This window comes from Propithecus coquereli, unplaced genomic scaffold (genome assembly GCF_000956105.1).
Source record: "Propithecus coquereli isolate 6110/MARCELLA unplaced genomic scaffold, Pcoq_1.0 Scaffold84, whole genome shotgun sequence".
Taxonomy (NCBI): domain Eukaryota; kingdom Metazoa; phylum Chordata; class Mammalia; order Primates; family Indriidae; genus Propithecus; species Propithecus coquereli.
Window position 1 is genome coordinate 4,988,403 of NW_012154618.1, and position 14,361 is coordinate 5,002,763.

Here is a 14,361-nt window from a genome sequence, read left to right on the forward strand (position 1 = left end):
TAATTAGCAGGAACAATGGGGGGCATGATATAAATATACCCACATCACAGACTGAGGGCTGATCACTCTAAGAAATCTTACAAATTGATAAGAATAGGACAATGGATGTGAGTAGACAGTTCATAGGAAAAAAAGTTTACAAATGACCCTAAACTATACGAAAAACCTTATTCATAAGAAAATGCAAATTAAAACCACACTGAGATATTGTTTATCTAGCAAGTTGGCCAAGAGCTAAAAGTTCCACAATGTGCGCTGTTGGGAGGCTGTGGGAAAACAAGCTCCCTGCCCGTTACTGCTGCGGGAACCACCGCAGAGGACGATTTGGTGATATCTATCGAAATGACGACGCACACACCCTGGACCCCAGTCATCCGCTGCTGAGAACTTCCTGCAGCTAGACTTGCAAACCTGTGGGGTGACACGTTTACTGGGTTACTCGCTGCAGCATGATTTAAGATCGCAGAAGGAGCTGGGAAACAAACAGACATGCATCGCTAGGGCCTGGCTAAATAAATCATGATGTCACGGTACGTCCGCCCAGCAAAGTACGGTGCGGTTGTCTGAACAAAAGAAAGAAGAATGAGGAAGCTCCTTCTGCACTGATACAGGAAGAGCTCCAAGATATATATTGTTTAGGGGTAGAGTGCAGACCGGTGTTTACACAATGCTGCTTTTGGTGCAAGAAACTGGGGGTTGGGAGGATTTTTTAAATGTACTTGCATTTTCAAAGGCAGCTAAAATTTAGGGGACAAACAAGTAAAAGGGGCTGCCTGTTAAGGGTTAAGGGGGGTGGTAACTGCGCAGAGGGAGAATTGGAAGAGAGATTTTTTTCACTCTAAACCTTCTTTTTTAAACATATTACCTATTCAAAAAATGAAATTTATAAAAAAAATAGTTAATATTATATTCTCAGCTTTTCTCACGATTGACCAAGTACTGTGTGAAGCAAACTTCCTCCCCGATGCCCTCGTCCTAGCCCAGACCCTGGAGTGGGGCTCAGGGACCATTTAAGTCAGGGGTCCCCAACCTATGTGAGTTGTATAATTATTTCATTATATATTACAACGTAATAATAATAAAAATAAAGCGCACCATAAATGTAATGTGCTTGAATCATCCTGAAACCATCCCCCTACCCACCCCTGGTCCATGGAAAAATTTGTCTTCCATGGAAACGGTCCCTGGTGCCGAAAAGGTTGGGGACCACTGATTTAAGTGGAAAATGAGGGTCAAAGATAACTGCTGGGTGTGTTACTTTGGGATTAAAAGCAGCGATTTTGCATTTTGATGGGGCTGTATCAAAGTGTCCCACACACAGTCACATAGACAGGAAACTGCAGATAATGCCCATGTACAAAATCTAAAGCACCCCATTCAACGCAACCTCCCCTATTGGTGGTCTTCAGCCCTGCTTGCACCTTAGAGTTACCCGGGAAGCTTTAAAAATAATACCAGTGCCCAACCCCACACCAAACCTGTCAAATCGGCTAGCATCACGCTTACCCCAGGCACCGGCTGAGCCATGACTGCACGTCTGTGCGTGGGATTGCTCGATCAGTGTCTTGCTCTCTGGACAGTGAGAGATGCAGGGATGCAGGCTTTGCCTTTGCGTACCACGTGCCTAGTGAACAGTTGGTGCTGAGTAAATATTAGCTAAATGAATGAGTGAATGAATGAATCGTGGGATCCACAAAAGGAAGCAGGAGGGTGGGGAGATAACACGGCAAGGAGGAGGCCACTGCCAGGGCCCTCGGGGGGACTCCATTAGGCCCAGCAGCTCCCAGTGAGGGGCACAGGACCAGGCCACAGACCACACCAGGCCCTGGCGCCTTAGTGGGTTGTGACAGGCAACTTTTCTCCAGGGAACTGATCAATCCCACCAAGGGCCGAGGAAATTTGGTCCTCAGCTCTGGTCGCCGAGGGCTTTCCGATTGGCAGGCGATGCTGTAAGCATAGCCCAGGGCAAGAAGCAAGGCTGGGCCCCTCTGCTCTGGACGCCATCTCTTCCAGAGCTCCCCAGGAAGCCCATATGTGCACATGACAGAAACTGGCCAAATGGCAAAATGCCACACAGGTTATCCTGCCCCATGGTCTTGGCATCTCTCTTAGAGTAGCAGAGAGGAGTGAGGAGATGTCATCTGGATTCAAATAATCCAGACCCCACGACCCAAACCAAACCAACAGAGCAGTCCCCTCACAGGTCAGGGGTGTGCTTCTCTCCCTTGGAACGCATTTCCCCTGCCCACCGGCCGCCCTCCCCACCCCAGCACACAGCTCTGCTGGCTTGTTGCCCAGGGAGGGGTTGAGAGTCCCAGAGAGCCAGAGGGCAGGGGCCAGGAGACAAAGAGTTAGTGACAGCTGATGCCCCAGTGGACACAGGAGCCAGGTTTAAGGAAAGTTGCTTCCCAAAGCCAGACTCAGAGGGGGCAAGGCACTTGTCTGCACAGGCACTTGAGCAGCAAAGAAACCTCAGGGGCGAGGTGCCGAGGGGACTGGGGAGGCCTGGTGTGCCATGGATGGTTCCTACCCAGGTCCCTTTCAGACTCAGTGCCTGGCACATACCAATAACAGTACAATGAATGAGGTTTCCTGAGCTTGGGTAGTGCGGAATCGTCTGTGTGCATTGTCTCTAGGTACAGTTTTTTTTTTGTTTTTTTGAGACAGAGTCTCACTCTTTTGCCCGGGTTAGAGTGCTGTGGCGTCAGCCTAGCTCACAGCAACCTCAAACTCCTGGGCTCAAGTGATCCTCCTGCCTCAGCCTCCCGGTAGCTGGGACTACAGACATGCGCCACCATGCCCGGCTAATTTTTTCTATATATTTTTAGTTGTCCGATTAATTTCTTTCTAATTTTAGTAGAGACGGGGTCTCACTCTTGCTCAGGCTGGTTTCGAACTCCTGAGCTCAAACAATCCACCCGCCTCGGCCTCCCAGATAGCTAGGATTACAGGCGTGAGCCACCACGCCCGGCCTCTAGGTACTGTTATCAGCCCCATTCGTCAGATAAGAAAACTGAGGCACCAGTTTAACTTGCTTATGCCTTTGAGGCTCTGCCGCCCACTACAACAGCCACTAGTGACATACAGCTACTGAGCCCTCAAACACGGCTAGCACAATCAACAGGCCAATGAACACTAACTACCTGTTAGGGCTCAGCCTCGCAGAGCTGAGGATCTGGCTGAGGAAGAAGCAGTGGAACGCTCCCCTGCTCAGGACGGCGCTCGAATTTGGTGGCAGTCAGTGCACATGTCTCACGCCCTGTGCATGCTGTTCCCTGCCCAGCAAACTCCCACCCTTCCCTCAAGGCTCACTCAGGCTGCTCCTCGGTGAGACCATCCTGCCCTCTCCCCATGGCAACGGCCCCTCCAACCTCCGTCCACTACCACCCCTTGCACTGCCCCCCACCGTGGTAGCACCCGGCTCTGTGCCTCCCTCTCCACCCCCAGTATTGCCCCCCACCGGCAGGATTAGAGAGGTGAGGCCCTGCCTGGAGAAGTCTGCTCAGCTTTGAACCAAGCACTGTTTTATCTCAACCTTCCCTTTTTTATTCCAAACACGAACTAGAGAAGTTTTATCAAGCACATTTAATCATCGCTCTTCCTCCTCTTCTCTCATTCCAACAAGCCCGATTTAAGCCGCATCCTTGGCAGTTCCAACAAATGGGAATCAAAATTCAAGTCACTTTACAACGCATCCTGAAGTTCATTCATCCTCCCATTGATTCCCTCAGTAAACCCTTGCCAAGCTCCCTCTGCGAGCCAGGGACAGTGCTGTACTGCAGCCTCGCACGGGGGTCCCTGCCCTCCGGAAGCTGCCGGTCTCATGAGAACCAGCGTGCTGCGTCTTTAGTTGTCCGTTCGTATGTCTACGCGCCAGGGTGCAGAAATGAACAGAACGCTGTGGGGATACACGTGATGGAGAGCAGGGCTGATTCTGTCTGGAAGGATCAGGCAGGACTTCATGGAGGAAGTGACATGTTAGTCTTAAAGGATAAGAAGAAAGGGAGAGATGTTCCAGGCCAAGGGAACAGCACATATAAATGCAAAGATGGACAAAAGGGCACCATGAATTCAGGACACAGTGAGAAAAAGTTCCACCTGCCTAGACCTTGAGGTGCACGTGCAGGAGTATCGCTGATGAGACCAGGGAGGAAAGTCAGGTCCAGACTATGAAGGGCCACCTGTGTTGCTGTAGCGGGGTGAGGGTGTCTATTTCATAGAAGTTCACTCTGGAAGCTGGGTGGAGACTAGATCATTCTGGAGCAAGGCGCCATGCTGAGCACAGAAGAAGATGGGCCTTTTATGATAAAGGTCTGGTGACTACCAGCTGGACAGGCAGGGGTGGGGAAGTTTAATTTAATCCCCTGAATAGAGGATGGCACAGGAGCCCCCACTCCTCTTTCCCTGCCCATGGCAGACATTGCTAATCGATCACAGCACGATTTTCTGCTGAGTCTTGCCACAGATTTCTTCCCAGCACAGAGTTCCAGGTCGCCACCACCGTTTAGCCAAGGTGGCACATGAAATGAAACATATTTGCCAGGGAAATAAAGCCTAGCATGGACATTAGTGCAAACTAAGCAATATCAGCTAGGAAAGCTTAATGTAAACGTCCCCAAGAAGTAGTGTTCAAACTAACTACCAGGAGTTGGTGGGGAAGAATCGAGTTTACAGCCTTGAGAAAGCACCGTTTTAAAAAAAAAGTCCCCGTGATTCATTTTCCCCCAATGCAGCACAATCACACAGTAATCTTCATAAACCTGTCACTTTCTCCACCCTGCACTTGGAAATTATAAGCAATTGTCAAGGCCTTGCTGCCGCAGGTTTTGCCTTCCAATTTCCGCTTTCACCAGCAGAAAGAGAAGGGAGTTTCAAAGTACTGTGGTGGGAAGCCATAGGCCTGGGCTAGCCCACCGAGCCGGCTGTGTCCCTGGCTGGGAAAGAAGTACGAATCCATCTGGCCCTGCCTCCCCCGCCGCCCTATCCAGCCGGCTCCCAGGCCAGAACACCAGAATGACAGCAGGGCTCAAGTTCCGTGCAAGATCCGGCTCTGTGCTCCAGCTGCCAATCAGCTCTGGCGTGGCATTTGGCAAGGAAATGAGACAAGCAAATACCACGCTGGTCTTTTGATCCTCTGTACTTGACCTCTGCCCAGGGCACGCACTTCCTTCTCACACCTCCCCAGCCCCACCCCGAAATGCGGAAGGAAAGCAATAGCGGTGCCTGGGGTCCCCCACCAGCAAATCCCCAGCTTCAGAACAGCCCACAAGGTGCAGTGAGAAGGGTCCCACCCATGCCCTGAGCACGCCTCTCCCTTCCTTGGAAGGGCACCACCAGCGAATGCCTGTTTGCTTCCTCTTCACCCCAAGCAGCTGTGACTGGTCCCTAACAGGCTGAGACCCCAGCACCAGGCTGGGGTCAGAACCCAGCCACTTCCACACCCGAAACCAGCCAGCACCTGTGAGTCATGAAGCTGGGTAGAGCAGGGCCACACCATAGAGTGGAAACTTCATCCAGTGTGGACGTTAGAGCTGTAAGATGCCCATGGGAGCGAGGGTCCTATCTAGAATGGGGCAGTTCCCCTGCCAACTTGGGGCTGAATCCTTAACCCCAGCCTCAGCTTCCTCCTCTGTAAGACGGGGATTCTAATACAGACTTTGCAGGCTTATTGGGAGGGTTAAAGACCATGTCAGCATACAGCAGGGGCTTAGTGCATGCAGAAATGGACAGTCCTCCTAGTCCACGGTGAGGGCAAGAGGCCTGGAGCCACGGCTCATTCTTTCCACGTGGGGGGGAGGTTGCCATCACCCCCGCAGCCCATGGTCACTCCACAGCCCCATGAAATTACAAAGAGATCCTGTGGGATGAAGGCTGGAAGGAACAGGCTTTGCCTCTGGGCCAGTGGCCCTCCTGAGACGTGCTCCTGTCCGCACCCCACCTCCCAGGCAGCCTGAGTTCCTGGTACCGTTTGTTTTCCTCTTTGTGTGAGCAGGTGGGCCCCAGAGCTGGGCCCCCATTCCAGGAATTCCTACAGTGTCTGCCCAGTGCTCACAGCCTGTCATGGGCAAGCCCAGGCTGGGGCGGGACACTCTTGGTGAATGACATAAAAGCAGGAGAATCGCATGGGGAGCCTGAGACCTCCTCCACCTTCCTCTCTTTCCAGCTTTCAGGCCTCAGCCCAAACTCATGATAGAGACACCCGCGTGCTCTGGGAAGGGGATTCCCGGGTCACATCATCAAGAGTCCTCCCCGGTGCCCGCACCAGAGCCCCTGGAAGCCGAGCCCTCTGCTACCTGGCAGGTACGAAGCAGGGCTGGCCAAAGGGTGAGGTTGCCCCAGGATGGCAAATAATGAGATACCCCCTAAACAACAGCACCCCCAGAATTCAGAGATCGGAGAGGACCTGTTCATCCTCAACCTGTCCTCCACTGCCCCAAACCATTCAGCTCTGGCCCCGAACGTATGCAGCGAACCAAAAGCTCATCAGATGGTTGTCTCCACCCTATTTAGGGATCATCCTATGTTCTTGGCACTCACCTGTGGGAGACCACACCATATCCCAGACAGCTTGCCCCAAAAAGATCTTTCAACTTCATAAAACTTTCCCCAAAAGCAACTTGGATAAATATTCCCCATCACATTAAATTTCCTGTGGGGGTTTTTTGTTCCCTACAGATGGAGCTCTAGACAGCTGCCCACTGCTTAATGTTGCTGAGGCGCCAAGATAATCCCCTTCATAGACACCCACAGCCCCACAAATGCCAGCCATTGCCCAGGTGACACCAGGTCAGACACCACCCTGTGGCAGCCGCCTCTCCTTGTCACCCTTCACTGCTGAAAGGACAATGGATGTCTCTCAGCAGATCCAGAACAAAGCAGAGACAGCCAAAGCAAGCGTGTCTGTGCCATGAATATTTAAAGAATTAATAGTTTCTGCCCAGCTTCCCTGGCAGCAAGTTGAAAGACATAACAGATAAGAACCTCTGGTAAGAGAAGGGGAAAGATAGGGCAAAATATAAAGGGAGATGGGACATCAACAGTGAAAATGGTATTATTGATATTACTAATTGTGACCATTTATTGAGCACTTGCTACATGCCAGGCCCTGAAGTCATACTTCACATTCATTATCGCCTTTTACCCATCCTGTGAGGGGAGATTATCCCCATTTAACAGCCGAGGAGACTGAGGCCCAAGCCTGTTACACACCCACATTTGTCTGAACCTCTAACCCATCACGGAGGCCAGTGTACGCCTCTGGCTGTGGATACCAGTGCTGGCTCGGCCACTTCCTAGCTCCACGGGGCCCTGGGCCACCTTTCCACCCCTTTCTGTTTTCTCAATTGTAGGATGAGGACGATGCCTGCTGCCCACCACACCTCCCAGAACTGTGCAGGCATCAAAAAAGATAAAGGTTGGAAAAGCATTTTGCAAACTACTGAGTGTCCCTGGAGTTCCTTCTGATTAGAGCCGATTCCTCCAAGGCGGAATTGCCCCTCCTCGCTCCTAACTGCACTGCAAGACACGGGTTCCTCGTCTTCTCCTGAGAAATGCTCTCTGAAATAAACTAGGTTGCTGTGGAGCCCCCATCACGCCAACGCCGGGCACCTGGAACCCTGAGCCCTGCCAGTCCCTCCTTTGCATCTCCCCTGGCGTGATCCACGAAACTCACACGCCCGAGACTCGAGCCAGGTTGCGCAGGGCCCCAGTGCGGAAAGTGCCATGATTTTTCCCACCTGAGAAAGTGATGCAAAACATGAAAACAGAAATGGGCAAACGGACTCCACCCCACCACTGACTGGCTCTTGCTAAAAGGGAGAATGATGTTAAGACCGGGCAAGAGCAACAATGAATTGGCTTGTGGGGAGGAAAGAGATGGTATTTTCTGGAGCTAAAGGTACTAAAAATAGCACAAAGTTTTCCAAGCAGCAGTAGTGAGTGGTACTTCAGGATGTGGCTACGAAGCATCTGTTGCCACAGCGAATGACATACTCAGAGCCGTGCACAGTGACACCACCGCTCACCTGGCTCCAGGAGCCAGGCGAGGACACCTTCCATGTCCCCAGCACCGTGCCTTTGCTCTGGCAGTGCCCCCGCCCTTGCCCCCCAAACGCCTTCCCTTTGCCCCATGCTGGATTGAGTAGCCCCATGCCCGAGTTCCAGCCACTCCTCTGGGAAGCATTTCTCAGAAGTTTTCCCCAAAGTACCCCCAACAGCGAAGGAGAACTTGTGAGGGTCGGGGGTGAAGGGGTTGGGGGAGTGAGATCTGAGATTTGCCTGTAGACACCACCGCATCATGAAATTTCCTCTAATTCTCAGTTTTATCTTAAGAATTCATGAAAATATCTCACTGTACTCCAAACAACAAAAAAATTCATTTGTTTTAGTGTTTAAACATCAGTTTGTTCCCCAGTCTCACAGTTATATTGTCACTCAGAATGGAGGGTTGTGTTTCCCCTGTGACATCAAGAACCTCTTGGAGCAACACTGCCAGTTCGGGATGCTCCGCAGGTGACAAAACAAAAGCCTTCACTAAGGACCTCAGCCTCAGAGCTCCTATGGCCATTGCAGCAAATCATTCAGTCCTCCAACAATTCATTCATTTACTCATCCAACAGGCCTTGGCCAACCTCCTTCGAAATGCCTGGGATTAGGGATACAGCAGGGAAGAGCCCAGCCCTCCAAGAGCTCTGTCATGTGGAAAAGCCAGACAAGGAGACTGGATGTCACACAGCTCAGTGACAAGTGCTGCAACAAAAACTAACCACAGGGGCTGCAGGATCAGGGCGCTGGGGATCAGGAGAGCCTTCCTCCCGGGAAGGCACCAGCCCAGGCCCACCCTGAAAAGCCATGTGTCATTGGGCAAGCCAGCTAACCACTCCGTTTCCTCACCTGTAAAATGGGTGTAATAGAATCATATGGTTTTCATGGGGATTAAATGGATTTTAATTAAAGCAGTGAAAAATGCATACAATGGTGTCTGCTTCATACTAAGTGCTCAACAAATACTATACATTAAGCTGAGACCTGGGAATGGATGGAATTGGGATGTGGGGTGAAGGAAGGTAAAGAATGGGGGAGAAGAGTGTGTTCCAAATATTCCATAAATATTTCTTGAATAAATGCATTCTTTAAGGGAAGTGAGAGTAATGCAACCTCGATAAGCCACACCCTTTATCTATTTTTCCCTGATGTGCGTGAGTGTGCGTATGTCGGTGACACCTGGGCTGGGCCCCCCCAGGTGAGCCTACTGCATTTTTCTAGGCAGAGTGTCAGCTCCTTTAGTGTGTCCCCTCTTGGGATCTCACAGCCCCGAGCCAGGGTGGGCTGCAGAGTCTCTCATCCCCCTCCCTCTTTCTGCCATTCCATCACCACGTCCATCCTGGGAAGGGGTCTTGGCCAAGATCACTGGAGAGACCTCGGCGTCCCTCCTCATGGAACGACCTGAGAAACGCAGGCTGGGGGCAAACCGCACTGGACTTGTGTTCAAGTCCTAGCTCTGCGCTGGCAGCTCTGTGCCCTGTGAGTCACCTGGGACACCCGTCCAGAGAGCACACTGGGCTCCGGGAGGACCAGCTTGGGGACTTCGATGAGGTGCGGTGACCAACCATCCTGCTTCTCCCTGGACAGAGTTTTCCTGGGATTTTGGACTTTCAGTGCTGGAACCGGGAAAATCCGAAGCAAACAGAGAAGAGTTGGTCACTCTATGAGGTGGCCCGGGGTAAACCGTCCTCACTCGCAAACTTGTTTCTCCTTTCTCACGTTCTGTCCCCTCCGCCTGCCCCCACACAGCAGCCCCAGTGTCCTCTAGCACCTCGGCTGACTCACGGGATCTGTGTCCAAGCAGGACGAGGGGGGAGGGAGGGGAAGAACAGCTTTTGCTGTTGCCTCCGTGACGTTGCCGCACTCAAAATTGGCACCAATCGCTGTCTGCGGTGGGAGGGCTGGGCAAAAGTCTCTCGAAGATTCCATGTAGGGCCGAAACAGGCTGGCCGGGGTATTCACGGGGCCGGGGGGCAGGGGAGGCCGGTCTGTTCTGCTCTCCAAGAGGTCAGGGTGATGGAATAGTATGACCTCTGGTGGCACTGGCCCCACGGCTCTTCCCCACGAGAGTCACTTGGGCTGATCAATCCATTGCTGACCTGCTGGGCAGGAGAGTGGGCAAGAGGCAGGGGGTGCTCTCAGCCAGGCCCCAACCCTGCCACACTGGGACACCCAGGCGGCTCCCAGGGGCCTCTTTTCAGATCCCCCAGCACGCCCAGCCTGGGAGATTGCGGCGGGCTCCCCGCCATCCCGGCCGAGAGACATCTCTTGTTTTCAGTTGCCCATCCCCGTTTCCGTCCTGGTTGGAGCTCAAACGCCAGGCTATATTAGGTCATGCCAAGCTAGGCCTGTTGCTCTTTCTCATTAGGCACATCACTTCATATTTTTAGGGGCAGCCAAGACTGAGACCATGACAGAGGCCCCATTTTCTTCCTGAGTCCCGTAAAGCTACCTCCATAAAAATATCACACTTAAAGGTCCAAGATCCCCGTAGCTCCTACCAGTCTGGAAAGGAACCAGCTCTGAGACCAGGGACAAGGGATTGGAGGCCATAAGGGACCTAGTCCCTGTCTTGTCTCTCCAACCCCTGCAGCCACCTGCACCCAGCCCAAAGCCTGCTGAGCACTTTATGGCTGGTGCGAGAGGACAAAGGTCCAAGATGCTTGTGGAAACCAAACCGCCTTCCTTGGAACAGGGTTTCCTGTCCCTCTGCAGACCTCTGGCACTTCAGTGTGGGCCCTTGTGCTCTATCATCACCATGTCCATCATTGCTGTGGCCAGGAGCATTATAGTCTACAGTGTCACCTCACCTGAGGTCTCATTACACTTACCTGGAGGCAGGGGGAATAGGATACCCATTTTACAGATGAGGAAGCTGAGACAGCAAAAGGGGGGATGATGTGCTCAAATCATAGAGATAGTAAATGGGAGGATCTCGGCCTCTTTGCAGGGCCCCAGAGGGTGGCTCAGGGTGACAAGGCCATACCAAACCCTCTATGAGCAGGTGCTATGCTAGACCCCAGGTGGGGAGGGGCAGAGATGGGTTCACAGAAAGGTAAAGCACGGTCTTGGCACACCCAGCAATCTCAGGCTAGAGAAGGAGGAAAGGTTGACAGACCAAATAAAAAAATAAGTAATCAAATTGTATGGCAAGACAAAATCCAGAATACACCCTCCTACGTGGGGTAATTAAGCAGCCCAGAAAGATTACGAATGGGAACAAACATGGAGGAATTGGGGGAGTCAGTGACCCTCTAGCTGGTCTTGGGAAGACAAGAGAAATGTGATCCCCAGACATTCCTCCCTCCCGTCAATCACATAGCTTCATAAGGAACACAGATCTGCAGACCTCAGGGTTCACACTCTCAACCACAATGCTCTTCATTTTCACTGGACCCACGTACACACATAGCTGATTTACAGAGATTACTGGCACTTATAGAGTGTCGTGCCCATTGTTGTTGCACAGTTTTGAAAGCTGAACATCTGTAGGAATATGAAAAGAGGCAGAATATAAGTACAGAAAGCTGGCGGCCCAAATGATCCATGCTCTTAGCTCATCTGGTTTCCTTTTGCCAATGAGATCAAAGAATATCCCCAAAAATTCAAAACACAAAAATACATACACATGCCAGCAACCTCTAAACCCATTCCTGGAAGGTTTCACCATGAAATAAATCACCGGGTGGCAACAGTTCCTCTTCAGGGACAGCCAGGATTTGGGCCATACCTCTGATGATGATGACTATGTTGTAATATTTGCAGAGCCAGGAAATAGTTATGAGAACAACTTTTCTGTCCTCTCTAGAAACATAAAAAGGGTGAGCTGGACCCTAAGACTGGAAACCCAGATGACCAGAAGTCCTCTACCTCCTACCCAACGATGGAAAAGAATTCCAAGAATTGATGGATGACTCCCGGCTTGTCCAAGGAGTTGGACCAAGTAACCTTATATACTTGACCTGTCGGCCTCCACAGGACAACACGTGGATTATGGGTTTCTGACCTTGGACTGATGGATTCCAGACAGATAAGTCCAAAGAACTATTTAAGGGAGTGTCAACAAAGTCTGAATTAGAGAGTTGATCATAACACAAAGACCAGTGGCACCCAACTATAGAAGCAAAACAACCAAACTCACTTCAAGGTCACGCAATCTTTGAGTATACTGATGAGGTGACTTTGACCCAAAGGTCACAGGGCTGTATCAGTTAGGACTTTCCTGGTTTTCAAATGATAGAAAACCCAACTCAGATTGGCTTAAATAAAAGAAAAGGAATTCGTTGGCTCATGAAATTAAAAAAAAAAGAAAAAAAGGTCTAGAGATAGGTCTCACTTCACACACGTTTAGATTAAGGGCTCAAGTGATGTTCTCAAGACTACATTTCTTTTCCTCTTTCAGAACTCTGCCATCTACCATGGTGGCCCAGGTGGCGGTTGGATACTATGCATCCAGTGGGAAAAAACACCTGCCTCTCTCACAATAATTCCAGGGAAAGTTTCCTGGCATCTCATTGGCTCTGACCCATTGAGGAATGGGACCATGACCATGGTTGGAGTGAGGGACACACTGGCAGGCCATGAACCTGGGCTTAGCGCATATGATCACCTTGGAGCCCACCCCAAACACACAGACTGAGTGTAGTGAGAGGGAAGTGCCCAAACATAGATGGGGGTAGGGCTATTGCCCGATGGGGGCTGGGCAGGCAAATCACACACATTCACAGTCTCCATCATCCGCCTGACCTTGATTAGCTACTGACAAAAACAATCCCCTCACCACCATCACCATTGCTCTCTGCACTGGTGAGAAGAGATTGCTGGGAGTGCTGCAGACAAGCTGGGGACACGGAGAAGGTCAAACGAAGTGTCCAATCCCAGGAAGAGCCTGAAGTTGGAACCTAGCAAAGAGCATCCTGTGTCCACTGCCTCCCTCCACTCTGCTCACGTGGTCCTGCCCCAAGCCACGTGAATTGTCCGGACCTCATGTGCAAGGCTGAGACCAGCAGAGCATGAGTCATCCTGCTCCCGGGAGAGTAGGGGCCCTGGGGCAGGGTCAGAGGAGACATGCATAAGACATTCTCCGTTGTGTTGCTGGGCCAGAGAGTGAGGCATCATCATCATCAAGAGGGGACAAGACCCAGAAGACAACAGCACGTGCCAAATCCAAAACAAAACAATTTAAAAATGAGAGCACGAGTGACCGCACCGGTCACCAGGACAACCAAGAGTGGGCAAGTGCGTTGTGGTGAGTGGCTCAGGACTCACACTGTGTACAGTGGAGACACACCAGAGCTGCTTGCAGAGAAGGCCCAGACCCAGCCAGACCCAGGCCACATAACAGAGAGCCCAGAAGAAGTGGCTATTAACGCGTGCCCGGGGTGACCCTGACTTTGAGGCTCTCCTTTGGCAGCCTCCATGGAGGAGGTGAGTCACCCAGGGAGCAGAGTGAAGGCTGGCCTCTGTCGCTGTACACACAAGAGATTAGCAGGAAAGTGACAGTGAAGCATTGAGCCATAAAAGCGGATTAGTTCCGACCCCTTTCTGGTTCCTCCCCACTGAGTCAGGGCCAGCCTTACGCAATGAGCTGAGGCCACCTTTTGTCTATGGCCTAAAAGTTAGGACAAGAACACCTGTTCTCTAGCTCCGCTGTCATGAGTACTGACAAACTCTTAGATCAGGGTTCTGTTTTCAATCCATCTCTCTGTGTTTAAAAGCTGAGACTCCTTTCCACAGCTCAAGCACTGACTGCCACGTCTACATGTATATGCACAGTGTGTGACATACGTGTGTGTGTGTCCCACACCACGTGCACACACATCCACTCCGCCGTATCCTCGGGGTCCTGCACAAACCTGTTCTCTCGGAGGATCCCTCCACGACCCTCCAGCACACGCTCATCTCAGGCCTCTCTGGCCTTCGACAGCCTTTACGTGTGTCCACACACATCTCTGCACGTCCCGTCTTCATTCTCTAGTTGTTTCAAGCACAAAAGCACATTGGAACCACAGCTCTTGGGAGGTCAAAAGACCTGCAGATCTCCCTGGGTTCAATCTGAGCACTTTTACCAAATCAACCTCTGATCACTTCGTTTAGGAGCAGGAGCATTGCCAGCTGGGAGGCAGGCTCTTCCCTGGCGGACAGTGCTGTCCTGTTCTCAGAACGCAAGCACTGACATCCTCTTGCTTGCAGAACTTAGCCTCGGTGGGGTGAGCGATTCTTTCTGTCTTTGTGCATATACAGGCGTGGGGCACAATCACATAGTATGTGTGCCTGTTTGAGGCTTTTTTTGTCACACGTGACACCACGTACTCATGT